The 25429-nt window shown below is 45.6% G+C and overlaps 1 long non-coding RNA gene across 16 annotated transcripts in view; it reads right to left on the bottom strand.

Moving 5' to 3' along the window:
- The window catches only part of LOC134175918 (uncharacterized), a 53186-nt gene that overhangs the window by 26635 nt on the left and 1122 nt on the right, over positions 1-25429 (bottom strand). For 2 of the 16 annotated variants that reach the window (XR_009969196.1, XR_009969188.1), the window contains exon 3: positions 22751-22838. The exons of 8 other annotated variants lie outside the window; for them this stretch is intronic. This is a non-coding gene — a long non-coding RNA (uncharacterized LOC134175918). 6 more of the 16 variants (XR_009969186.1, XR_009969191.1, XR_009969182.1 and 3 more) reach the window with 6 other exon arrangements.

Raw genomic sequence — 25429 nt, 5'->3', positions numbered from 1 at the left:
GGCAGAAAGGGGAGACCATGCTCTTTGCATGAAGACTCAAGTCTAGAGCTCATAGCCAAAAGGTCCCCAGCCATCCAGCAGTGGCCCCACCACCAGCAGTGGTCCCAGTGGGTCAGTGCTCCCTGTGACATGTGCAGCAGAGAGGGGCAAGGAACTGCAGGGGATGGAAGCTCTAATTTAGGGATGGGGAATGAGATGGTTCTAATGGGCTGTAGCACCGGCTTGAAGAACAGAATGATTAATGAGAGCAATGGCATGAAGGAACCAGAAACAAAGTAATGAGACCTTTATTTGATACATAATACCACTGGGACCTTCTATAGGGAGAATACCAGGAGTACGGCTAAGTTTCGCCGGTTTGGGAATGTGTCAGGAAGGGGGAAGTTATTGCTGACTTTGCAGTCAAATGCCTGAGCTGTACACAACTGGGGCTGCAGCATTGTTCAAAGTAAGCCTGGGACATGTTAATTTGGTCATATATTTTCATATGGTAGAAAGACTTTTGATATAGTATGCTGTGTGGATCTATGCAATGTTGTGGGTTTAAAATGCAGTGTCCAGAGCCTGATTCAGTCATCTGATGGTTGAATTCCAGCTGGGAGAAGAAGCCTTTATATACATAACAAGAAGTTCCAGCCAAAAATTACTTATGGTTTCAACTGAAGGAGAAGTTGCTGATAGTTTAGGTATGGATGTCAGAAACACAGCAGTTAACAGCGGAGATGAACGAGAGATTGGGAGGTGATAACTTAGATAAATTGGTACCTCATCCATATTAAGGAGACAGCTCATCCTCAGTTGCTGCTGGATGACATGAACAGTGGAGCATATAGGGATACTAAAATACGTTGGTCTTAAAGTTAAATCCCCAAGAACCATCAGAAATAAGTCTCAGAAGCCAAAGTGAGATTTGATGCACCCTGCAAAAATACGCAGCCTGTCAGAGCACACCACTCTCTCCATATAACTTCCACCAATTGTGGGACAATTACAGAGAAAACGATACTGTGATCTGTAAAGCAGTTCCTGGAGTGGTTTTATTCACTAACTCAATGCTATGCATAACCGTTGCCAGCAACATCTCCAGAGGTGTGTGCATAATAGAGAGACATCAAGTCAATGAGTCAAAACATCAGAAAATAAAATTCAGATGAACACCACATTCAAAAATTGCATCATCTGTCATTTAACACTGTCTGAAGACCTGCCTATTGAAATAATACATGGAAACCAAAAGTTACCCCAGGCAGCAATACCGTATTGTGCTGTGTTTAGGATCTACCACAAACTGGGGTATTCTGCAGCTGGAGCTGGCTGCCAAAGAAGGCGAGCTGTGGTTATAAGCCCTACAGGGATCATCAAACTGAAGCCCCCAAGAGACTTGTAAGGGGGGAAACACAGGGCACTGAGAGGGTGTGTTCCCCTCACATACCCACTTTAAAACCTGCCAAAGTCAGTAGTAACCCCGTCAGTGTCACCCATTCCCTTTGCTGAGTAGATACGTGTAATAACTTCTAAGACCCAAATTAGCCTTTAAAAAAGGCGTTGTATCCAGCTGCAAAATTAATTTACCCTCTCTGACACTACACTTCACTGGATTAGAACCTTCATTCCTCCAGCTCCAAAACACCCATCGAGGTAAGAAGTTTCCCTTTTTGAAAATGCAGGCCTGGAAGACCTTTAAATCCCCTAACTAAATTCTTATCATGCCGTTTTCCTCAAGCACCATGTACAGCATCATCTCTGCGCTACAGCTTGAAAGGCACAATTCCCTGCAGATGCACACATCTGAGGCCAGGAATATCTGCTTCCAGGTGCGTTAGCAGGGATATCACAGCATGGGCCATAAGGTAAGTATATATATACACATATAGACACGCATATATAATGCATATGTACATATATATGCATTTTTTAACAAGATATATTGGATGGTGGTCTCACCACGCGTGCAGGCAGGTGCTGGTGGGAAGAGAAAGCACCGCATAATGCATCCAAGTTGCTCCATGGTGTGAGAATGAGCAATGAACATCTCTGCTGGAAGCAGAATCAGGAACTTGGGTAAGCTTTACCACTTCAACAACAAATCACGGGGTGTGCTTGAGGGTTCATTTTTCACAGGGAAACACCGGTGAAACGAGTACTTTGCTGCTTATCTCTGTATTGCTTATCACTGCTTCTTTGCCCTTCATTTCTTGGAAAAGGCATGGTGTTTAAATGGGTTGAAGGGTGGACACTGCAAAAGAACTTAATCCCAAAGGCGTCATAAAGGGTTCATTTTGCTCTCCCAGAAAATCTCTGTCTTCCTAGATCGCTCGCCTCCCTCTCTCTGCTATCCATCTAGGTTGCCTGGTCTGTATCTGCAGGCATGCTTGCCATTCTTTGAAGAGGTAGTCTCCTCCAAAAAATCAATAGTTAACATTGTCCTTAAATAGTCTGACATTTACCTTTACTGGAGTTTTCATTTTTTCCTGGGATTTCTCAGACATTTGTATTACCCATGTATTTCTCTGCCTGTAGCCACCGACCAGGAGCTTTGCATGGATGGCAATCGTGGCGTGGTGTTAGCTCACAGCCACAAATAAGCAAGATAATTGAGAGGACTGGAGCTCACTAATAGAAGCATCTTTAATTTATGGAAGACATCGAGTGAGAATAATTACAAGCAAAAGGGTAGCATAAATCCCTGAAGAAAATATATCCTGAATGCGCTTTTCCCAACAAGCAAATCTGAACACTGGCCCAAAGGTCAAACATAAAAGACTGCGAACTCCAACCTCCTGAGCCATCCACCTTTCCTTTCCCCTCTTGTCAAGAGCTTGTCTGTGGGTTCATTTAGAAAGCTGCTTGTTCAGAGTAGGGCTGTTTGCAATCTGGGGAAGTTAAGCAAATTAGCAGAATTATTAGGTAAGAGGCAATTCTCCACAGCCTGCAAAGCAACCGCTTGTTAAATGAGCTCACACGAGAGAATTGCACTGATCGGATGACGGCTGCAGTGTTTGCAGAGAGAAGGCTGTGCAGGCGTTTTCTTTGCAATAGCACTGCTCTGCTCCAGATGAAAAAGGGGACTTAGCGCAGCTTCCCTGGCAGGCTGGGACAGGCTCCGTGCACTGGCAGATGCCTTTGTCTTTTACACTCTGCTACGTGGCTCCTTCTGCAATAATAACAAAGAAGAAAACCCCAGCACCTTCAAACCAGCTCCTTCTAAAAACAGGGAGGGCTGTAGGAGAGCTGAAGCCATGAAGACCCTGGAAGCATGTGGCTTGCTGCACCCACTCCCTGCTCCAGGGGTTTTACAGCTTCCCTCTCCTGTGGTGATTTTGGGAATGGGTCTTTCAACAGCCTAAACGAGACTGGAGTCCTCCAAGAAGCCACATGGTTTCTGGTCACTCAGTCTCATTTGTATATACTCTTTGGCTATTGATTTGATATTTTTATACCTTATGTAGTGCACTTGGTACAGAAAAAAAAATGGATTAACCAAGTAAATGTGCTTTATTAGCGAGTCTCTGATGGAAAATTATGTCAGTTTTCCATCTAAAAGATGCATCAGATTAATCCATTCATGAATCAATTTGTCTATGCTTGAGAACCTACTAACACCCCACATAAAAATTTCCAGTGTCAAGCTGTATGCTGGATATAACAATCAAAGCTTTAAAATGAAGAAGAGGTATTACTGGGAAGTCTTCAGCCATTCCAACACAGCTGAGAATGAAATGCTCATCCCCAAAGTGTAGTAAGGGTGTTACACCAGGCTTAACTCCAGCTTCACTCACAGGAGATGAAGCAGTCTTAGTAAAGCCATGGAATTGCATCTCTTAACATCAGCGCAAGCAGCAAACCTCTGGGCTTTCCCAGCCTCACCCTGCCTATTCAGAAGTGCAAAAAGCACCCGCAACTGGCAGCAGAAGGGATCTGGAGACCAACAGTGTATAAAACAAGGGCCAAGACACGTGTCAGCTCCTTCCTAACCGCACCACATAGTCTGACAACCTGTTACAAGCACAAGGACCTGGTAGCATTGCTGCAGGTAACGTCAGCTGGATCCTGCTGGCAGATAGATGGGGAGGCTTTGGCAAGCACCATCCTCCCTGCAGCCCTGCACAGAACAAGCCCTGTGGGCATCAAGGGGGGCATTTCCCCAAGGGAAACCTGCAAAGTCAGGCTGGCCATGTTAACCACATAAATCATCTGCAACTGATGGCATGGACCTGCGCCATGATGCAGAAGCTGCGGATCCAGATTCAACTTATTTCCTAGGTGTAAGAGGTACCGGGTCTCCAGTTTGTCTCTGCCCAGCTGCTTGTAGCCCACCTTCCATGCTCAACCCCAGCTCTGTGGTACAACCCCACCTTGCAGCCCTGGGCCTACTTTGAACATCACAGTGTTTATTTTTGGTGTTGTATAATAAAAGACAGCTACCTATACCCAGCTAAGATGCCTGAGTGTGAGTTAATATCACAGGCATGGGATAAATAAGGGCAGATGACCATTAAAACAGGGAGCCTGTCCAATCCAGGCAGAACAATTGCGTAAGAAAATAAATGGGACATTGACAAGCTGTTTTTCTGTTGTAATTCTGTTTGCTGAATACCCCAATGTGAAGGATTTTATTCTTTGGGAGAAAAAAGGATGACTTATCCACACTGCAGGCTGGGGTGTTACTACAGCTCAGCACTGCCGCAGTAACTGAGGTAATGCATGAACCCGCCAAGCTGCTATGACCACGTCAAACACAAAGTAAAGGACGTTTGCTTAAACCTCAGCCAAAGAAGTACACATAGGCACGTTTTATCTCATGGTTGCAAATAGCTCAATGCAGGCAGTCACCCTTGCACAGCTCACCAGGGCTGGGTGTCAAAGGAGCGTAGGAGCCGAGGCAGCCTTCTTCTGTTCTCACTTGCATCTACAGAAGATACCATCATCCAGCCCTTTATTCCTTTGGAAAACATGTGCAGCACATCTCGCTGTTTACATTAATCCAAACTAATGTCCCATGGCTATCGCATCCATGATTATGGCAGTCATTTTTAATTAAGCGTTGTGTCAACAGTATTGACATTTTCATTGCTTTGGGAGGAAGTAGAGGAATTTTCCTGCAGGTGAAGGCCCCTTCTTGGAGTTCTCGATCTCTCCAGCTGCACCCCCTGTATGAAAGGGCTGTTCAGCTTATTAGGGAAAAGCAAGAGTATTAAGCCCACTCTCTGTGCAAGTAAACTACAGTGATTTACACAACACTAAACTAAGGAATGCAGAAATTCGAATTCCCTTTTTCCTATGGCAAGATTTGCAATCTTATTCTGAGTGCAGTGTTTATCATTAACAGAAGCCCTGGCAGGATCTGGGAAACACTGGTGTCCCTGTGATGAAGAGGATGCATTCAATAGCCTGCTGAGAAGTGGAGTTAGACACGAATGGTTCAAGACCGTCATTGCACCCAGTGATAAACAACCTGCAGGAGCTATCATTCACCCTGAAAGAAAGGGGAAGGCAGATCATTACATTTATTGGTCATAGTTTTTCAAGAGTCAATAAAGACCCACTAGAAGGGCATGGTTAGTAGCAGGAATATATATATTTTTCACCTCTCTCAAAGATACCTTTAGCTCAACAGCTACAGAGAGCATCAGTAGAAGGTCTGTCTTCTGCCCAATATGTCAGGATGAATCTTCCTCCTAGATGATGGTCCTGGTGTAGATGGTGCTCACACTGTACAGTTTTTAACGTCTTTAACCATCTTTAGCTTTATATCCTGATAGCCCCTTCAGGCTATATGTCAATGCCATCTGGGAGGAAAAGAAGAGACTTCTGCTCAAGCGCCGCTGTAGTGCTGGTCTCTTAACTAAAATTGTGCTTCCTTCACTTGACAAACTGTCAGCACAGAACAATTACTGCCTGTTGGTTTTGCTTGTCCTTCCTTTTCTCTTCCATCCAAAGACAAAAAAAAAAAAAAAAAAAAGAAAAGAAAAGAAAAACAGATGAAGGAAAAAGATTCACATCATAAAACTCCAAGGACAGAATCCAGCTGATCTGATTGCACCACGCAGAGACGTGCTTGCAGGTGCATCAAAGGTAGAGGTGGGTCCCTTCCTTATCACCTTTCTCTTCCTACACTTGATTGATGAATGCTTTCAGGTCTGTAGGACAGATAATGTGCTTGGGTTTATGCCTTAAGCCCTGTATAAATACGGATATTAGAGTATTAGTGTATTTAGGCTGATGTATTTAGCAGCTCTAGATTATGAATTGCTCCTCACAATAACGTTTGCGTTTGCTGACAAAGGTCTTTATTACAGAAGAGGGTCAAGCAAAAAAGGATTATTCCTACTAATTATTCACTGTTATTTAATATTTGCACAAAAGGTTTGCAGGACTGAGTCCTCAGGATTGCCTTGTTTGAGGAGCTAATAGGGTTTCCAGGAAACCAGCAATGTCTGGTGGGCCATCAGGGCAGCCTCTTAGTGGATATGGAGGACAATTAGATTTGATGTAGTTAAGGGTGGTTGGCTAAAGGCTTATAATGACTTTGCCAGGACCTGATCCTGGGGTTTTCAAAGTCAGTGGAAAAACTTCCACCCAGAGCTATGCTTTATGGGAAGATCTGATTTTCAGGCCATGAGCCTCATGGCCTGTGCCTTAGTTTGTCCTTATGTATTAGCAGTCCTTTCGAAAGCTCCCCTGAAGCCTACCTACTGCCTTCTGCTTGGGCATCATATTTCCTTGACTAGACCATAATTGTACTGTTAAAGAAATTCCTTGCTAAGTGAAATGAATTTCTCATTCCATAAAGATATAATTAAGCAATAAAAATACTGGCAGAAATCTTCAAGCATGGGTGCCTGAAGGTGGGATCCACATTTAAGCATCTAAATATATGGTCCAACTTTGGAGATTCCTGGGTATTCATACCTTCTCTACCTTCAAGAGAACTGGAAGCTTTCCTGCTAGTCAAGGCTCAGGCTTCTTCGGGGGTACCTAAATATGGATCACACTTCTTCAAGGAGAAAACTTTTTCATTTACATTCCATGCTTTTGTTCACGTTGCAACTCCTCCAGCTTCCCCATTTGACATTTTTTAGTAACTTAATTATCCTTACGAAGGAAGAATTTTAATAAAGGTGTTGTTTACACTGGATGCAGCCCTGGGGAACAAGAGAGAATAACCCAGATTGCGGGAGCAGGAGGGAAGAGGGTGGTATTTTGGAAACCCAGGCCACAGCCTGCTGGAAGCATCTGTTTCTGCTCAACCTTTTCCTCTAGAGTCCTGCTATCATTCACAGCCCAGACTGCCAGCAATTAGGGACTTGTGCTGAGGATTCCCTTTCCCTTGCGCTTTCATTCCCATTCTTCTTTATGAACCTTGGGACTGGTGGCAACAGCATTAAGGTGAAGCTTGCTCAGTGACTGCTGCTCACACAGTCATTCCTGTTGCAGCGGATACTTCACTTGATGCTTCCAGGATGGAAATCAGAAGGTGAGTTGTGTAGTGCTCGGAAATCAGCACTGCTAATTGCAAAGCAAATAATGGGCTGAGAAAGACAGTATGTCACGACGTGACTTGGAGCTTCAGAGGTGGTGGCCACTTGGCTATTTTGCTGAGGACAGAGCTGCACTGTGTGGCATCCTTACTACCCATGCTGCAAACTGGCTCCATGCTGACGCAGGGATTTGTTGGAGCTGCTCATTTTCCTCTGTTTGCAGGCACAAATGTCAGCAAATGCATATTGCAAAGGCTTGTGACTCTTATTAGGCCAGGTCAAAGCCTCTTGTAATGCATTGTTGGATGTTTGTTTCATTTGTGAAAAATAAAGAACTTGAAATAATAGTAATTTCCAAGAAAACAGCTGGTTGTATGAAGGAAAACATCCTTCTCCAAGAGTTCATCCATTGCTGCCCACTTTTGCATTAAATAGAAAAGGAAAAGAAAAAAAAAAGCAGGAAATATTTCGGATCAGTTCTGATACAGCCCATTCTCGCTGCTGTGTTGATACTTTAATACTGATCAACCACAGAAAGAGAAGAAAAGAGAACAATTTAGTACCTGCATCTTCCCTGCAGCAACCTGGAAATGTATCAGTCATCACTGTTGCACAGATCTGGGCTTATCAAAAGGGGGTTTCAGCACAGAAGATGGTCTCATTGCACGGCAGCAATAGAGGCACTAGTGACACTGAAGTTTTGCCATCTTAGCAGTCTTTTCAGTATGAGAAGTGATCACCGCATCCCAAAAGAGAGAGCTCTCAGCTCCACAAGTGCTTTTCAATCTGCACTTGTTCTCAGGCAGAAGTACCATGTACATGCCTGATCTAATTGAAAAATGTGGGGAGAAAAAAAACCATGTCGACTTCAGCAGGATTTTGGCAAGGGTGTTTAGGCACTGTTAAAGTGCAGAAAAATGAGCTAGCAGAATTGGGTAAGCACTGTTTTCCCTTTAGCTGAGGAAAGGTGCTCCTGCAGTAACATTGCTCCTCATGTCTTTGCCTTTTGAATACTCAGTAATATAAATATTAGATGCATGTTAAGCCTCAGATCCATCAAACAGCTCCTTATCTTAAAGCACATGAATACGTTTGGCCCTAGTAAGCACACTGAAATGGTAGCTAAAGGACCAGAAATATGGAATCAAGCAAACCAAATTTCTGGTGTGTGAAAAGAGATAAATCTCTGCACTTTCTCAGGTCAGGGACTGACTTGGGCTAGGTGTCATTAAGAAGTAAGTCCATGAATAATTTCACATCAGACTTTTGCATCTAATCCATCATTATACCAGCAATACTCATAGCTTGTGATAGTACTATAGATTTACAAGGGCTAGGAAAAGATGGTGCCCAGCTTTCTTTCCCACCAATCATTACATGGGAAAGTGAGTGATTTTCTTTAAATCCATTAGCATAACATCAGTGCTTATAAGGACCAGACTGGAGCAGACACTTTACAAGTGTTTCAGGTTAACAAAGTCAAACTGAGGATCTTTTTTCAGGAGCACAGCTTTTTACCTCCCAAACAAAAAAAAACACTGTTGGCTAGTACAGGCTGTGGATATCTGCAATTTTGGGCAATAAAGCTGGTATTCCCAACTCATTCCCAGCTCTGGTCGCCTTGTAACAACCCATTTCTTCACTACAGCCTATTGACCGAGCAGCTCGGCACGTGGTACAAAACACAAGGAGGGAGCTTCAGATCAAAACGTTTATTCTTCGTTGCAGCAGATGAAACACAGGGCTCCTGGGTGGGCATAAGCCAATACACATGAAAATGCACAGCATTTGCAGTTGAAATACACAGTCCTGAATTACAGCTGAGATCAATGGAGGAGGACGATAGAGGTTATCAATCCTGAGTGGTCTCTGATAGGTAGAATTGACTGGCAACTACATAATGACTCAGGCTCAGCCCACCAGTTTAGAGCCCAGGTGATAGATCGCAGATGCCAGTCATCATAATTTCCTTATCGGCAGCGTTCACATGGCCATTTGTCTTCTGCTACCTGAGTTGCCTTGGTCCGGTTCAAGTGTTTGATCCTCCAAGGTGCGTCTGAGAGATCAATGCACAGCTACAGCTGGTTGAAGGGGACCAAATCCATTGAACAGTTGATTTGGTTCCATTTTACCAGCTTTAGCAAAGCATTTGGCCTCATGGGCTGTGGCCAGCAAAGAGGGGAATTCCTCGGGGTCCTTTCTCTCCCAGCTGCCTGGACCTCTTCTGAACTTGCTGCCTGGTGTTGCACTGGTTCAAATGGCTTCACTTTCAGGCAGTCAGGATTAATTTAAGCTTCTTAGAGGCTATGGCTGAAGAGCGGGTCTGAATTAAAGAAGCAAGTTTAATAGCAGTGGAATAGTCTGCAGCAGTAACCACCAGCCTGGAGCATTTTTAAGCCTGATATTTGGCTCCATCTGTTTTGAGAGCCACATTGCTATTACAGTGTGACATAAGTAAAAGCTATTGTTTTAATCCAGATACTTTAATTGTCACCTCCTGCTTTCTTCTTTTTGGGGTTTTATGATCTGCTGTCCTCCTCCGTGCCCTGGGTCTCTGTATCTGAAGTGCCACCCAGCACGCAGCAAGCAGGCAAAGCAGAGATGTCTTTTGCTATGACCAGCCCAGCCTGCAGCCGAGTAACTCAGGGCTGCAGAGCTCTTTTCCCCTTGGGATTCCTCTTGGCAAACAGGAGGGGAAAGGCTGGAATACCTGAAATCCTTTCTAGAGGTTAGCAAACTCTGCCTTCCTACCCTACAGCCTCCCTTGTTTTCTCCTCTGGCATTAAAATCAGTGGTTTCAGCAGTTTTAAGATCTGCTTGAGGCAAGCAATGGTTGTATTTGCCATTGCCAGAAGCCAACAAAAAAGAGGTGGAAAGGTAAAGAAAGAGAGGGGAGGGAAATGAAATGGATCCCCCCTCTTTGCTTTCTTGCAATCTCATAATCAGGCAATTTGCCCCCAAACACCGAAAGCTCCTGCCCCGCTGCGCAATGGTTGGTGTTGCAGCACTGGGGAGCTGGTTTCCCCCTGCAGCACCAACACCCCACTGCCAGAAATAACTCAAGTAAATCGAATTTACAAAATCACAGCCACTCCGACCATTCCTGCAGTGGGAGCCAATAAAGTCAGGCCTTTCCCTGCCAACCGAGAGCCATGCTCAGATATTGCACACTGCCATGTGCATAACCTATTTAAAGAATTTACATGCGTCATAAGGCACAGGTGACTTTTTCCCCCTTTTTCCTTGTAGCCCACCATGCTGGAAGATGATATTAGGAAAAAGCACCTGAGCTTGCAATCACTGCTCACAGAAATACTGCAATTGGGCCAGCGTTACTGCCCCCCAAGAAACACAGGCTTTGCATCGAAACACTAAGTGCTGCAGATCACTCAACTGCCCAAACATGTTACTCTAAGCTGCCTATAAATAAATGGAAAGAGAGACAGAGGGAGAGAGAATAGCTTTTTAAAAAGAGCTCTACAATTAATTTAATCAAGTTATTTTTGGGTACCTTTTCAAGAGACTATCAAGCCAAGGAACTAAATGGAAACTTAAAACCTGGAAGTATTAAATTCATCTTTGGTGACTAACAGGAGAAAAAGGAAAGTAGTTATCTACCAGTGACTGGGTGGAGGTGGAGGTGGAAGTACCATCGGTGACTGAGGCTGCACTGAACCTGCAAGCTAAACCCTGGCAGGCACATGGATTTTGGGTTAGAGTGCACCAAGCTGCTTAAGCATCACCACTGCACACTTCAAACACATCCTGCTCCCAAGTAGGCTTGCTCTGTCCCTGTCCTGTTGATGTGGGGAGAGAGATTAGGAAGCAGCACTGTGGGAGAGCAGAGTGGGAGTTATACTGAGCATCTTCTGCCAAGGACAAGTGTTGCTCCAGCTCCTCTTTACTTTGGGGAGTGCCCAGGAACACATCTGAAATCAATGCAAGTCGGCGTGGATGTTCTGTGCCGTTTTCTTTAAATCCTGCAGTGAGCTATGGGTGAGGTTTTCCTTTTTAGAAAATTAGGTTTTCTCTTCTCGATGCCATTCATCAAATGATGAATGATGTCTCGCTGGTGGTGAGGCCTCCTCAGCAGCTGAGAAAGAGCAGACCATGTTATGGGGTGGAGAGCGTTATAACCCACTTGTAGCCTCCCAGCAGGGAGAGCAAAGCTCTCCACCAGCTGGGAAACACCAGTCCAGGCTCTGAGGCTGTACAAGCCATCAGAGCAAGATGAATTACAGAGGCTTTGCTCAGATGTGTTCGAAGGTCTGAGCTGTGATGAAGCTCCTGATCTATCCTACAAGGCAGTGCTCATGCTCTGAATGCCTGTGGACCCCCAACCCTGCGAAATGCGGGGGTACAGGGTTCAGTGCTGCCAGGCTCAGCAGGCAGGATCTGCCCAGCCCTAGCAGCCAGGCAGGGGTTAGTGTCACTCTCTCTTCCTGCCTATGCTGATGTTGTAGGAGCAGCCTGCAACAGCACCATGTCCTGGATTCAAAAACTCAACTATTGACACCCCCAAATGTAGCTCTGCTGTCCAAAGGGAAGCCACATCTAGGCATTTCCTCATGAAACTGGGTCTGACATTGGGAAGGTCCTTTCTGGACCCCAGGTCAGGATCAGGTGCTGGTGCCACCCTTCACAGGACCCTGCTCGTACCCCTGCCTGCCTTTTGCACAGGCACATCCCCGAGTTGAGCGAAGTCCATGCACGCCGCAGGACGGCACTGAAGAGCCATGGGCACATTGAGCAAGGGATGTGTTAGAGGCAAATCAAAACCAGAACAACAAATCAAACCTGTGCATCGCTTTTCCCTCTCTGTTGGCCATTGCCTAGTGCCTCTGGTTTGCTTTTGTCCCCAGGGTCAGCTACACTGTTAACAATAACAGGCATGAGAACAGGCAAAAGCCCCACATCACCAAACCACTACCACGGCAAGTAGGATCAGCAGCAGGCAACGTAAGAGGATTTGCTCTATTGAAGATGTTTCCACTTTAGCCTCAATATTCTAATAAAGATGTATTATGGACAGTCCAGAAAAGCCGAAGAATTTATCAGCATTTGTCGATATTCCTAATGAAGCAGAAGATTCAACATGCAATAGAATTAGCCTACAATGAACCCTTGCATAGGGCCCATCCTTCTGAGTCCAGAAATCTCCTGCCTATTCCAGTCCGATACCCTTTTGAGAAATGAGCATCCCTTGAAGTCATTATCATTATAAGCTAAAAGGCCAAATGAGACAAAGTACCGTTGCTCTTCATCTGAATAAACAAATCATTTTTAGATCAAATGCATTAACAATTTATCATTCTAAAATCCAATCAAAAGGAAAAAACAACAATACAGAAAATTGATTTCCTACAGCTTTATCTTAATGAAGTGTACATTCCCTTCGTAATTAGCTTTGGAAGGTTTTTTCCCTTTTCCTCAAGCTAATGTGTTATTTGATTTCCATCCAAACATGACTAAATCGGAGGAAATTTCCCCCAGATGAAGTGGTTTCTGATAACACAGGAAGATGTCTACTCACTCACATTGCTACCTTTTCTACCAAACAGCCATACTTGTACTGCAGATGATTCAACTTTATTGCATGGTGTCTCTGCGTGGATGCTTAAATCAATGCCACAGTCGTTGTATTCTGCACAATGTGCCATTTGCAAACCAGAAAATACAACCTCGCCCCTTTTATCCTTTTCCTTACAGACATCAAATATTAATTTAACTTATATTATTGCAGGGGAAAAGTGGACCGTGTTTTATTAACATCTCTAAAATTATAGATATTCAACCCCAAAAAGTCGACTCCAGACAAGGCTCGAGAGTCTTCCGCTTGGATTTTATTTGACTTAATTAAAAAGCACTCAGTTCCTTTGTGCACTAAAGTAGTTGCTGACATTGCAGTAGCCACTCAGTCTTTCAAACCAGAACTATTACCTGAACTTAATAAAGTGTCTATTTAATTTATACACCCCCATGAACTCACCTGTCTCCCACAGACACAATGTGGTGCTTGCTAATGACCAGCAAAGGCAGCAAGTTAACAGCAAACTCCCTGGCACCTCGGGGGAACTTTGCTGCCCCATAACATAATTTCCATCACCTTTTATCTGCCTTCTCTGACATTAATACTGTTATCCAAGATCCAATGATCCACTGTGCACTGCTGGAACCACTTTTTTGCCAGGCCACCTCTCTGTTCCTCCCCTAAATCTCTCTTTAAAATCTTTTCTTCTTTAAATGATGCTGAACAGAGGGCTATTGCTTTCATCCTGCTTCACTGAGTATTTGCTGAAATGCAATAGCTAATTTGATAGTCTGGTTTTATTTGGATGTATTGCCGAGGTACACAGCAACATCTACGATAGAGAATAAAGCCCCAAACCCTACAATTATCACCTTATTCCTTAGTTACACGGAACACCAAAAGTCACCTTATCAGAATCTTGGCTTTTAATACGAGAATCTCTGCCTTCAACCAAATTCTGGTCCTATGTAAAAGAACAGTCCTATTTCAAGCACAGACCTGGTCTATTCTAGCAGAGCAGAGCACTGATACCTGGAGGGAGCTGCAAATTCTCCAGCTCCATGCAGGATCTAGACGGACCCTCCATTTGCCTGAAACACAAGGCTCTGAGCAGGTCTTCAGGAGCAGCACCTCCTGAAACTGGTGGTAACAGTTGTAGGATTGGGTATTTGGGGGTTTTAACTCACACCCTCCAAAGAGAACAAAGCTGTTCTCTAATACAGTTTGTGCATTTTACGGACCGAACAATTAAAGAGGTTTTAAAACATGTGCTGACTGCATGATTCCATACAGGGCCGTGTACTCAGCGTTTTTAAACAGCAACTGATACGAGATACCACTTAATAGTACAAAACACCAGCAGTCCCGTTAAAATCAATAGAAAATTAGGCGCTATGAAAATGCAATATGTGTCCAATTAGTTATAATTGGAGCAAATGGTGGTGCAGATAAACTCCTGGAAAAAGATGTATTTGGCCAGAGCACTACCTGCCTGCTTTCGGCACGGCACAGCAGCGGCAGCAGCGGGCTCGGCTGTACCCTATAGCATGAAGAATGATCTATCTAATACACTTACGTTAACTGTTATCTAATTACAGAGTTGCTCAGAGCCTGCAGGACTGCCTTGGTGCACCACTGTGCATGGTGAAAAATGATCCTCTGTCACACGGAAACCTCCCTGTTGGACTTGACAAATTATGCCAACAAACCTGCTTAAGAACTAAAAAATCCTTGGACACGGTGACAGGCAGAGAAAGATGCTGTTTTGGGACAGATATTTATTTATGTATCTGGCACGGTTCAGGCACTGTGGCTCAGTCCTGTGGATACTCACTTTTCCCCCTGCCTGTCTGTTGTTATATCAATTTAAACCTCCTTCCCACCAATTATTTTTCAGGCTTCTTTCAACTCCTAAAAACTCAGCTGCATGGCAAAATGGGAACTAGGTTATGCAATTCTAACGCTTTATTTTTAACATCTTTGGTGCAACATATTGGCCTCCTCTTTGTTTCATCTTATGACTAAAGAAAAAGAGCCATATCGCAGCGGCACAAAAGGTACAGCCCCAACCAAGCAACACTCTAGCCCCTTCCTGCCCTTGCGATGGATGGAAGCACATCACTTGTGGTACAGCAAATATTATTGATTTGGAGGGCATTTTTTCACATCAGCTCTATGAAATAGCAGTTATTTTACCAAAACTATTGACTCAGAGCTAAGAAGCAATAACTTTCTCTAGGGTTTGTATTCTAGTCCTGCTTTAAGTTATTAATTCAAATTATTAAAGACTTATAGCTACAATAAAAAACCCAACCAACTCCTGTTTACCCGGACCCGAAACCTTTTTGCATCATTGGACACTGTTAAGAGAACTGTTTCTCAAGAAGGGGCAAAGCAAAAGAAGTGGCAGCTTTTATTTGTTACGCTGACTCAGACGAACAGTGGAACAAGGAATATTAAGACCCAATCCATAACTTTTGTGGCCGCTCAAAGGACGTATTCCTCCTCGACACTGATAAAAGTTTAATATGTAGTTGCCCAGGTTTTTAATAAACTTGTCAACAAAAGAGCAAGGCAAATTGATGGGGACCTTCCCAGGAATAAATTCAACTTCAAATAGGCCAAATGAGCGTGGAGGACAGGGAGGGGACGGCACACGGGCGACTTTTGCTGGGCTTTGCAAAAACAGTGCAATAGATTTTAGTGGGTGCATCTTATTGTCTCAAAGACAAGGCTTTAGGACAAAGCTGGCTTCATTTAAAGAGACAAAGAGGTGCAGCTCCCTGTGCATCACAGCTTGACACCAGTGAGGAAGGGAAGGGGCAAAGCCTGAATAAATACCCCTCTGGTCCTGCCTGCCTCTGCATCCCAGTCCCCATCCCACAGCAGACCTGCTTAGGGACAAGCTGCAGGGTTGCTCCCTGCTTTTGAACCCTAGTCCACTGCTGCACCTATTTCAGGACATCCCCTCCAAGTATCTCCTGCACAGCCATCCCCTCTGCTCAGGCAAACCATCCCTGCTCCATGCTCCATCTTTACCCTTCGCATACTCAAGGCTGAGCTTAATTCAAGCAAAACATAGTCCTTTTCCACCTCTGTTACAGGAGCTGGATCACACTCCCGCAGTCTACACATACCCTTTGCATATAGGGACCAGCTGTATTGCATCCACATGGACATAAACTACACACACTGTCCACCTTCTGCAAGGTTAGACGTGAAATCACTGCAGGAGATTCATTATTTTCTAATAGCCTCAGCCACGTTGGTACCTTAAATTATTATGACTTGAGGGTTTTTGTTAATTTGTTTACCCGAAGTAAACACAAATATTAAATCAGAGCTTCCAACAATCTCACTGCCAGCAAATTAACCCCCAGATCCCCAGAAGGGAGCACTCCATCTCAGCAGCTCCTTACAACACTTTGTTTCCTGCATCATCAGCTCCATCCTGACACCTTCCTTCACTTGCACCTAACAGCTTCAACAAGCGGTGCCTCCAACCCCAGGTCACTTCTCAGATTGGAAGCAGTGCCCCAGCCATCATGGTGAACTTTATTCTTGATTGCCCTTACATCACCAGATTCCTGCTCCCGTGGCTTTATCCGACTTCCCAAATGCCAGGGTTGACTTGCCTATGTAAGGGCTTTGCAGGGATGGCTCCCGTCCTTTACAGCTGCTGGGTGACTTCTGCGGTCAGTGGTCACGAGTCCCACACTTCTTGGCTGCCCAGATGCCACCTAATCCGGTCCCACCAGAAGGGCAGCTGAGAATGAGCACTATTTATAGCAGTTGTTTCCCCTGTCCCCCTGGGCTCATCAGTCTGCCCAGGGCTTTTTTAGATAGCGGCACAGGTCCCAGCACAGGCCATATCTGGGCATGGGGAGGCATTTACATGCACAGCCCTGGGCTTCGTGGAAAAAAAAGAGGGGGAAAAGAAAAGGAAAACTCTGCATCTGTTGGAGATGTCAGCTGCTGAGCTTTCCCCGAGCACCAGCACTTGGCTTGCCTCCTGAGCACCACCAGTTCCAACTGCTGAAACCTTTGACTGTTAAATTCTGATTTATTCAAGATAGATCTGTGCCTGGAAGCTTTCCCCTTGTACATATCCACCAGCGGCCTCTGCTCCTCCATACAGACTACTTGGCAAAAATAAAACCAAACCAAGGATACATGCTGATGCTGGTCAAACAGTGCAAGGAAAAACACCCTCAGAGCACCACAGGGCACATCAGTGGTCAGGAGGAGGCAGCCTGTGCTACTGCTCCATCTGCATACACAGGTACCCACCGAGGTGCTCACGGGTATGGTGCTGGCATGGCACAACCTCACCTAGAAACACAGCACCGTGCAGTATTGCACCCAGACTGCAGCCCCACGGTGCTGGAGCATCACATGGACCCCATCGCTCAGCTGACTCTCGCTTGGATACCCCCACATAGACATGGCTCTGCAGCGTCTTGGTTGAGCTCTGGCCTCAGCACCTCACACCCTGCATGCACTTAGAGATGTCAGGGCGTCCAGGCAAGTCTTTGCATTTCAACATGAGCACGGAGGCGGCACAGTGCAGCCAGGCTGTGCCATCTCCCCAAAACACATGCCAGGCGTCACTGTGCAAGCCAATACCAAAGCAGGAAAGTCCTTACAAACCCAGAACAAGTTTGCCCTTCAAGCATCAACCCACTTTGGCCTCCTCCAGCTTTAGTCTTGCAACAGCTTCAAGAACTCCACAGCAAGCACCTATTCTGCCTCTTGGGGAAACTGAGGCAGGGGAAGCTACACGACCCATCTGCAAGCCCAGCAAGCTGGCAGTGGAGCCCGTGCTACGACTCCCATCCTTGGGGGACCAGGCTGCTCTCATTGTGACCCCATGCATCTCACAGCATCGCTGCCCACTCAGCAAAGGTCAAGAGCAACTTCAGCATCAAGCAGCAAACATTTAACCTGGCATCTTCTCCGGGAGGCAATTGCAAGCGCGGTGCTTAAATCAGCCCTGGGCTTTCAGGGGAGGGATCCGAGCTGAGGAGCGAGGATATTTCTCTTGCAAGGAACACACCACCCCCTCGCCCACAGTCACTGCTAAGTGCAAGATGTGGTGAAAGTCTTTAAAAATAGATATATTCCCAAGCAATGCATGCCGCTCGCATCTGGCAGGGCAAGCCTAGCATGGAAGCTCTTTCTTACTGACTAAAAAGAATCATTAACAGCAAGAGGCTCGTGCAACCTTGACTCTCTCCTTCTCTCTTCAGGGCCTTCTCTTGTTCTTGGCCTAAACCAGTCCTGGGAAACACAAGGGAAGCCCTGCCCAGCTAGGCTGGTGTCAAAGGCAGGGAAAGATACTGCAGTGCAGTGCTGATCTCTTCTGCAATCGGACGTGCAGACTAGCCCGAATGCTGAGTCAGCACAATTTCTTTTTTGATTGGTTGATCTGAGCAACATATTTTCAATGTATGCTAAAGGGGCAGCAATTAATACATTTCCCCCCTTTCCCCATCTTTCCAAACCGGCCCGAATCGAATGCACAAATCTCACCCCCAAAGTCACTCTCTGGTCCTAAATATTCTGAGGTTCTTTCATTTTTAATTTAGGGCATTAAAAAAAAAAAAAAAAGAAAAAAAAAGAAAAGAAAAGAAATTTGCAATCTAAGCGATGCTCACTTTGATCGACTTGTGCTGCTGCAGCTAAAATATCTGTCCTGCAGGTCAATCTAATCATGCTTAATAGCAGTTTATTCTTCAACACAACATTTTTCACGTTGGGTCGACAGTTTTAAATGAGATTGCTGATGCACCCCTTTACTAATGCTTTTACCAGGGCCAGCACATCCCTTGAAATACTTGTGCAATAAAATGCTTTATTGCTCTTGATGAATGCACTATTAAACTTGAATTGCAAACATACACACACCCCCTCCTCCTTTTTTTTGTGTGTTTTTTTCCAAAAGAGGGTGCTGGAATTTATGGGACCACCTGTCTTCTAATATTAAGTAACAACAGTAATAACAGATCATCAATACAACAAACACGGAAAACTAAGACAAAAGAAACCCGCTGGGGAAAAAACGCATGGATGGCACAAATTTGTCCCTGTGCTCTCGTGTGCACGTGCAAAATATCCATCTTCTACCTGCCGGTGGTTCCGCTTACATGCGGAGAATCCATCTCGAGAATGGCTGGATTTTGTGAGGCATAGAATAGAAAAATTTAACTAATTTGGTCCACTGGATTTATGGCTTTTACAATCCTCAAAGCTCCTGTTCCCGCGCCGGGCACTGCACAGCCCTCGGTTTGTAGGATGGATGGGAGCACCTGAGCATCCCGGTGCTCCCCGCAACAGCACTCAAGGCAGGGAGATGCTCACCAGTTTATAATGAGCGAAAAGAGAAGTGGCATCATTTTAGCTATCAAATAGAGGGGACTGAGTGCGATGCAACGGTCACAGCTTTAACCTAAAGAGGTGAAAAAGGGAAGAGGAGCTGCCACAACACTGAAGAACGGCGCAAACCAGTTGCTGAAGGCCTCTAGCCATCATCTGCTTCCATTACTACCAACAGCAACGGGCTGCTGTGGCTCGGGAGGGGGGGCTCACATAGACACCCCATTTCATTATTAGCATCATCTACGCCTGGGTTGCTGGGACACGTGCCACAGCAAAGCCTCCCCGCCACCTCCGCTCCCATGCTGTGAGACAGCGCTCAGAATTAGAGCTTTGAAAATATTTACATAAAAAGATAAATCTGAGCACTTAGTGACTTCCTAAAGTTAGCAATTCCATGTGATTAACAAGCGTATTAATTCAGAGAAGGGGGGGAAAGGAGATAAAAATTGCATCAGGAATGCAGGTATCTACCGTAAATCAGACCATGAGCACCTTCGCGAAAGCAACGCGCAGTGGCAAGGGACTTTTAGTAAAACCTGTGCTAAGGAAAGAAAGAAAAGGAAGAAAAGAGAGAGAGAGACATAAAGAGGAGAAAAAGAGAAAGAAAAAAGGAAAGAAAAAGGAAAAAAGGGAAAAAGGAAAAAAAATAAATAAAAAAGAAGAATGAAACGCAACAAAGATAAAGACAAGCAAAGAAGGTAGGAAAAGAAAGCAGGAAGGAGAAGAAAAAGGAGAAGATGTAGGGCAAAGGGTCAGCAAGGAAGCGAGTGAGATTTTATATATAAATTATATATAACGTATAATTTTGTGCTGTATCCAGAATGGTGAGATTTGTCCTCATTTTTCATCACGGATTCAAGCTAACATCGGCAATTTACAAAGGAGCAAAACTGCAACCCCGCTTGGGCCCCAGAGCTTCCCTCCTCGGGCTCAGCTCGTTTCCCAGCATCCACCAGCTTCATATCTAAATCTGATAACCCACTAAAGCAGGGCTGGACACACCAGGGCCTATCCTGTGGGGACCTGGTTGTTGAGGACCCTTCCCCATGTAGGGTGACTGAGCTCAGGGGACTCTGCATCCCTGCAATGAAGTCCTAGGAGACTCTGCTGTTGCCAGCCAGCAAAGCCCAGACTTCCCAAGGCCCAGCATAACCAGAGCATCATGACACGCAAACAGGATGCTGTGCAAATCAGCCACTCTCCAGTGCAAACCAAAGCCACCTGGCAAAGGAAAGGCTCCTCCTCTGCTAGGAAAGACTCAGCACTTCCCACACCTCCATCAGCCACGGTATTTACATTAAACAAACAAAAATCCCTCCAAATCTCATACATAGGAAATCTTCCTGATACCCAGCCTGACTTTTCAAACCCATATCCACAAGCACCTGCTTACAGTTAAATCCCCTTTGGCATACCTGTAGCAAGTGATGACGGCGCTGAATAGAGCTGGATAAAGACTCCACAAAATCCAACCTTCGAGTCTCGTCCTCTCCCCATGCCTAGGAGAGGGTGCTGTGATGGGTAAGGCTTGGTTAACCTTGGTGCAGGATGTGGAGGCATCACACCTATCAAACGATGCCTCAGGAGCCCGTTAGCCAAATGAAGAGGGCTGTTGCAATTGCTGGGAAATCACCCAAAATCAAAACGCTGCTCTCAGCTGCCCCATGGAGATGGGAACGTGAGTTTGGGCAGCTGGGGAGCTGCTATCTGAGGAGTTCAGCTTTGCCTGGTGTTACAGGCATCACAGAAGAGTGAGGATGTTTGGGGCTGAAAACTTTAAACCCTCAGATGCAACTCCCACCTGTGTGTTAAAACCCAGCTCCTTTCATCTTGCCTCATTATTGTAGGATCCTGAAAAAGCACCCAACTATTTTACATTGCAAAAGGTTAACAAGGAAAAGCAAAAGCCAGTGAAGGCTTCCAGAACTAAAGGAGCTCGTTTTCTTATTTTCCTTTGGGAAATAAGACCCTTATATCCAAGAGCACTCCTCTGGCTTTAGCTGTGATCTGCAGACTCACCACACCAATAGGGAAGATCTCCTTCTCTCCAGTTTCAAGCACAAAAAGTTTTAACGTGGGAAAGACTGGAGAAGCGGAATTTGCACGTTAATTCAAAGCTGGAACACTGCACACCCGAGTCACAACTGTTGGATCCTTTTTCTCTCTCTTCTCCTTCCACCTCCATCTCCTTTTGTTTCTCCTATATTTAAAGATCAGCCAGCTCTGTTTGCTACCTATTGCCCTGGTTTTGAGGTGGGGGGAAAGGGTTGTTGGGGAAGCAGGAAAAAGGAGCGATTGGCCTGCATCCCTGTTAAAACCCAGGAGCGGCCAGCCAGCTTTCCTCTGGCATCGCCTTTCAAAGCCCATGCCGCAGTCAGCATATTGAATATTTAATGTCCTGATGAGCATTTCCACCTGCTGACACAGGCAAAGTGACAGAACAATACACGCGCTGGAACAAGACCATCAACTGACTCCCCACTCGGGCTGCCAGGTCAGGCAGTTAAATAAGAAATAATATCAAATAATGTGTCTGTCTTTCTCCCCTGCTTTGCCCAGGGTCACACATCGCTCCTCTGAGAAGGGTTCCCACCTGAAATACATACTTCTTTACATTCCATAGCTTGCCAGGTTCATATGGGCATATAAAGAAGTATGTCTCTCAAGCAGGTAGTTTCAATATGCGCATTTATATGGTCACAGGAGGAAAAATAACGCTGATTTACAATCTACATCCTGAGAGCGAGTTACGGCTCAGTTTAAACCAGCAGACTTTCCTCCTGCCCAGCCCATGTGCAGACACACACATACACACACACACACCCCCCCAGCTCCTGCTCCTCACTGGTAATTCCAGGCTTTGCCCTCGGCAGGTGATGGATTTTGGTCCCTGGGAAGAGGAACTGGATAATTCACCGGTCACAAAGCAGCAGCGCTCCGGTGGCTGCCCTGGCAGGGGCTCTTTGTCACATAAACAGCACAGAGTCAAAGCCAACCTCCCACTCCACCTCAAAAGTAGATGTTTCATTCAAAATGGTAAACTTTCAGCAATTTAAAAGACCAAAATGTGGTTTAGTGGAAAGGATTTGCTTTATATGCATATAGAGATAATTGCAGACAAAGCCATGTGGGGGAAAGTTGAATACCTAGTATTTCCCAATTGCCTCCAATTGCAATTTGGAAACAAAAAGCCAATTTGTTTTCAGAAAGCTCAAAATCAAATGGCCAGCTACTGATTTACAGACCGACACCGGGAAGGACTGCTCCATTTGCCAGAGTAAGAAAACTCATCAGCCCCAGACAAGCAATTGCTTTCATCAGTAAGTACAGATTAAAGCATAGGAAGAAGAAAGCATCTTACCTAGCTAATCCAATGATTTTTCCTCTGCTGGTCACTGTGAGTGAGACATTACCTCGCAGATAAGCAAACCCAAAAAGACAGCACATGCCTTTTGGGGAGTTCAGGGTATTGGAAAACAAGAAATATTAAGATGCTTCTAATAACTCCTCCGGTAGCTCCATGCTAAAGGGTTTCGGGGATACACCTGCAGACGCACGACGGAAAAGGCAGCCAAAGCAAGGTGCTGGGAGCTCGGACCAAAGTCTCTCTGAGTTATTCCCACAGCCCTGTGGGGTTGCTCGTGCACCCATGGGGCTGGATCCTGCAGGCAGCCACGAGCTCTCCCCCTGTCCCTCGCCTCCCCGCAGCAGCGCTGAGCTTTAAAGCTCCTGGAACAATGTGGGCCGAGTGGCAGGGCTGCAAACGCCGCCCGGGCTGAATGGGGGACTATTATAGGCAGGATTTAGGCAGGGAGCGACGGCGGAGGTCACGCCGGGCGCTGCCTGCTCGCTGCCTGCTCGCTCAGCACGGAGGGCAGGGCGAGCTCACCTGCGCCCGCCGCCCCTCGCCACGATCGATGCCAATTTACAGGCAAATGCGGAATGGCTGCCTTGGTGTTAATGAATTTTACCGTTTCTCACAGGCTTCTAATGAACCCTTTAAAGAGGGTTTAAGTAAACTTAGCAAGTGGCAAACTAAGCACTTTGGAATACCTAATTGCATCGATGCTTTTCCACTGCTTTATAAAATATCACTGCCAGACGGGGAGTAAATATTTCCCTGCTACCCTCTGACTTCTAGCACCACAAAAAAAGCAAAGGCCATGCGGAGCCGGGGTGTAAATCTACTGTTCTCAGCCCCCAAAATGGCTTTACACCACTCATACAACACCAGCAAAAGCTTTGGTCCTGGCTCGCTGCAGCTCTCCCCATTCCCTGAGTTTGTTGGCCTTTTTAACCATCATTATTTGCCTCACTCCAAGGCAAATTTCTACCTTTAGTTTGGATTAAGGGGAAGAGAGATGGAGCTGTGGCACCATTGTAATGCATGACTGCAGTGAAATTAAAGCAAAGAGAGAGCTGAGGAGTGTGAGGGAAAGTCTGAGTGCTTAAGATTCAAAACTAAAACCCAAACCCAACAAAAATCAAAGTGCTGGTGGGGGGTTTTGTGCAGCCAAGGCACTCCATGGTACTGAGTTTCCTTCAGACTGGTAACAGTAGGAGAGCGACTGGACTTCTTGGACCATTAAACACCTGCAACTCATACCCAGTTTGCTTTCATCTAATACATCTGATATAGTCTGTCAAGATCAGCCCCCAACTTCTGCAACGAGTGGGACAGTAACTGCCAGCCACTAAAAGAGCACTATATAAGAGCTAAAGAAAAATGACCTTTTAAAACTGAAGACAATGCCACAAACCTGGCAGGAAAAGTTCATCCTGGACATTTCAATTTGCCTTGAGGCTCCGTGTGGAAGCTGGTGCTTTCCAGGGTTTGGAAGGAGCAGATAAATGGCGTAATGGTGCTTTTAATGGTGACGCCAGAGGCACCCTGTGGCTCCCATCCTGCAGCTACCACCAGGAGCAAGTGGTGGTGGGTGAACGTCATCCAACGTCCTCTACCCACCCTAGGCTCGCTGTGCTCTTAGGCTTGCTCCCAGCAGAAAAACCTGGGAAGTAAAATTCCCTGGGGAGAAAAATGGATGGAGACATGGACAGTGCCAAGGCCGAGGGGCAGAGAAAAGGGAAGAGCCTGAGGTATTGCCTGGAGGTGAAGGGGGAGGAGGATGGTGGGAGGAGTGGAAAGCAAGGTGCTGTATATTGTATTATATACCTGCTCTGCTCGAGGTGCTGCTCAGGTCCTGGTGGCAAAGTCAAGCACAAAACTTTGGGGACTTTGGAGAGAGCCTGTGTTTAGGGCTGAGTGCTGGGGAAGGGAGAAACAAGCAGGACCTAGGCAGAGGCATGTGCTTGCCCCAGCACAGCCCTAGGCCAAAGGGCTGGGCTGGGCAGGGGATTCAGTCCTTGAGAGACACTGACACAACCATCGAGAGAAACCCAGCAATTAAACTGGCAGCACAGATCACAGATCTCTGCCTATACAATTACACACTACTGCTGAGTGTACGCTCTCCCCGGCACAGACATAAACCCATACCCATATTCTGAACACAGCCTGGAGATGCTTCTACGTGGATGATACGTTACACCTGCTAATAGATAGCACTTGCATATTACTATGTATAAAATATCCATATGCATGCTATAGAACACACTTAAATCTGTGCGCATGTATGTGTCACAGTATCCATCTCACAATACCGATGCCTATATATTTATGTGACAAGGTATCACCACTATCATGTAAAATATGACCACAGTCAACTCTGAGCTGCAGAAGCTGTAACAGTCAATTGATGTTACACTTCATGTAACCTGAATTCCAAACCCTTGCAGGGAAAACCTAACTTCTCGTCCTCCTATTCCCCTTCTGCTAGTCCACAAACCACATGCCTGTAATTAATGTCCATTTCTCAGCATTTTAACAGTTAATCCCCCCAGCACTGAGATCATTGCAAGTTTAGGCTAAGTTTAACCACATTTCACCCTTTTGCTCTGCCTGGTATTAGCTCATAGCACTAGTTTGTTGCAAATAAATAAATAAAGCCCCAATCCCCCCAGGTGTCATTAGCAGCCTGTG

Source organism: Pezoporus occidentalis, unplaced genomic scaffold (genome assembly GCF_034315485.1).
Source record: "Pezoporus occidentalis ecotype Australia unplaced genomic scaffold, CSIRO_AGI_Poc_V1 ctg70, whole genome shotgun sequence".
Taxonomy (NCBI): Eukaryota; Metazoa; Chordata; class Aves; order Psittaciformes; family Psittacidae; genus Pezoporus; species Pezoporus occidentalis.
Note: the sequence above shows the minus strand (reverse complement) of the source record. Positions and strands in the feature narration are given on the sequence as shown.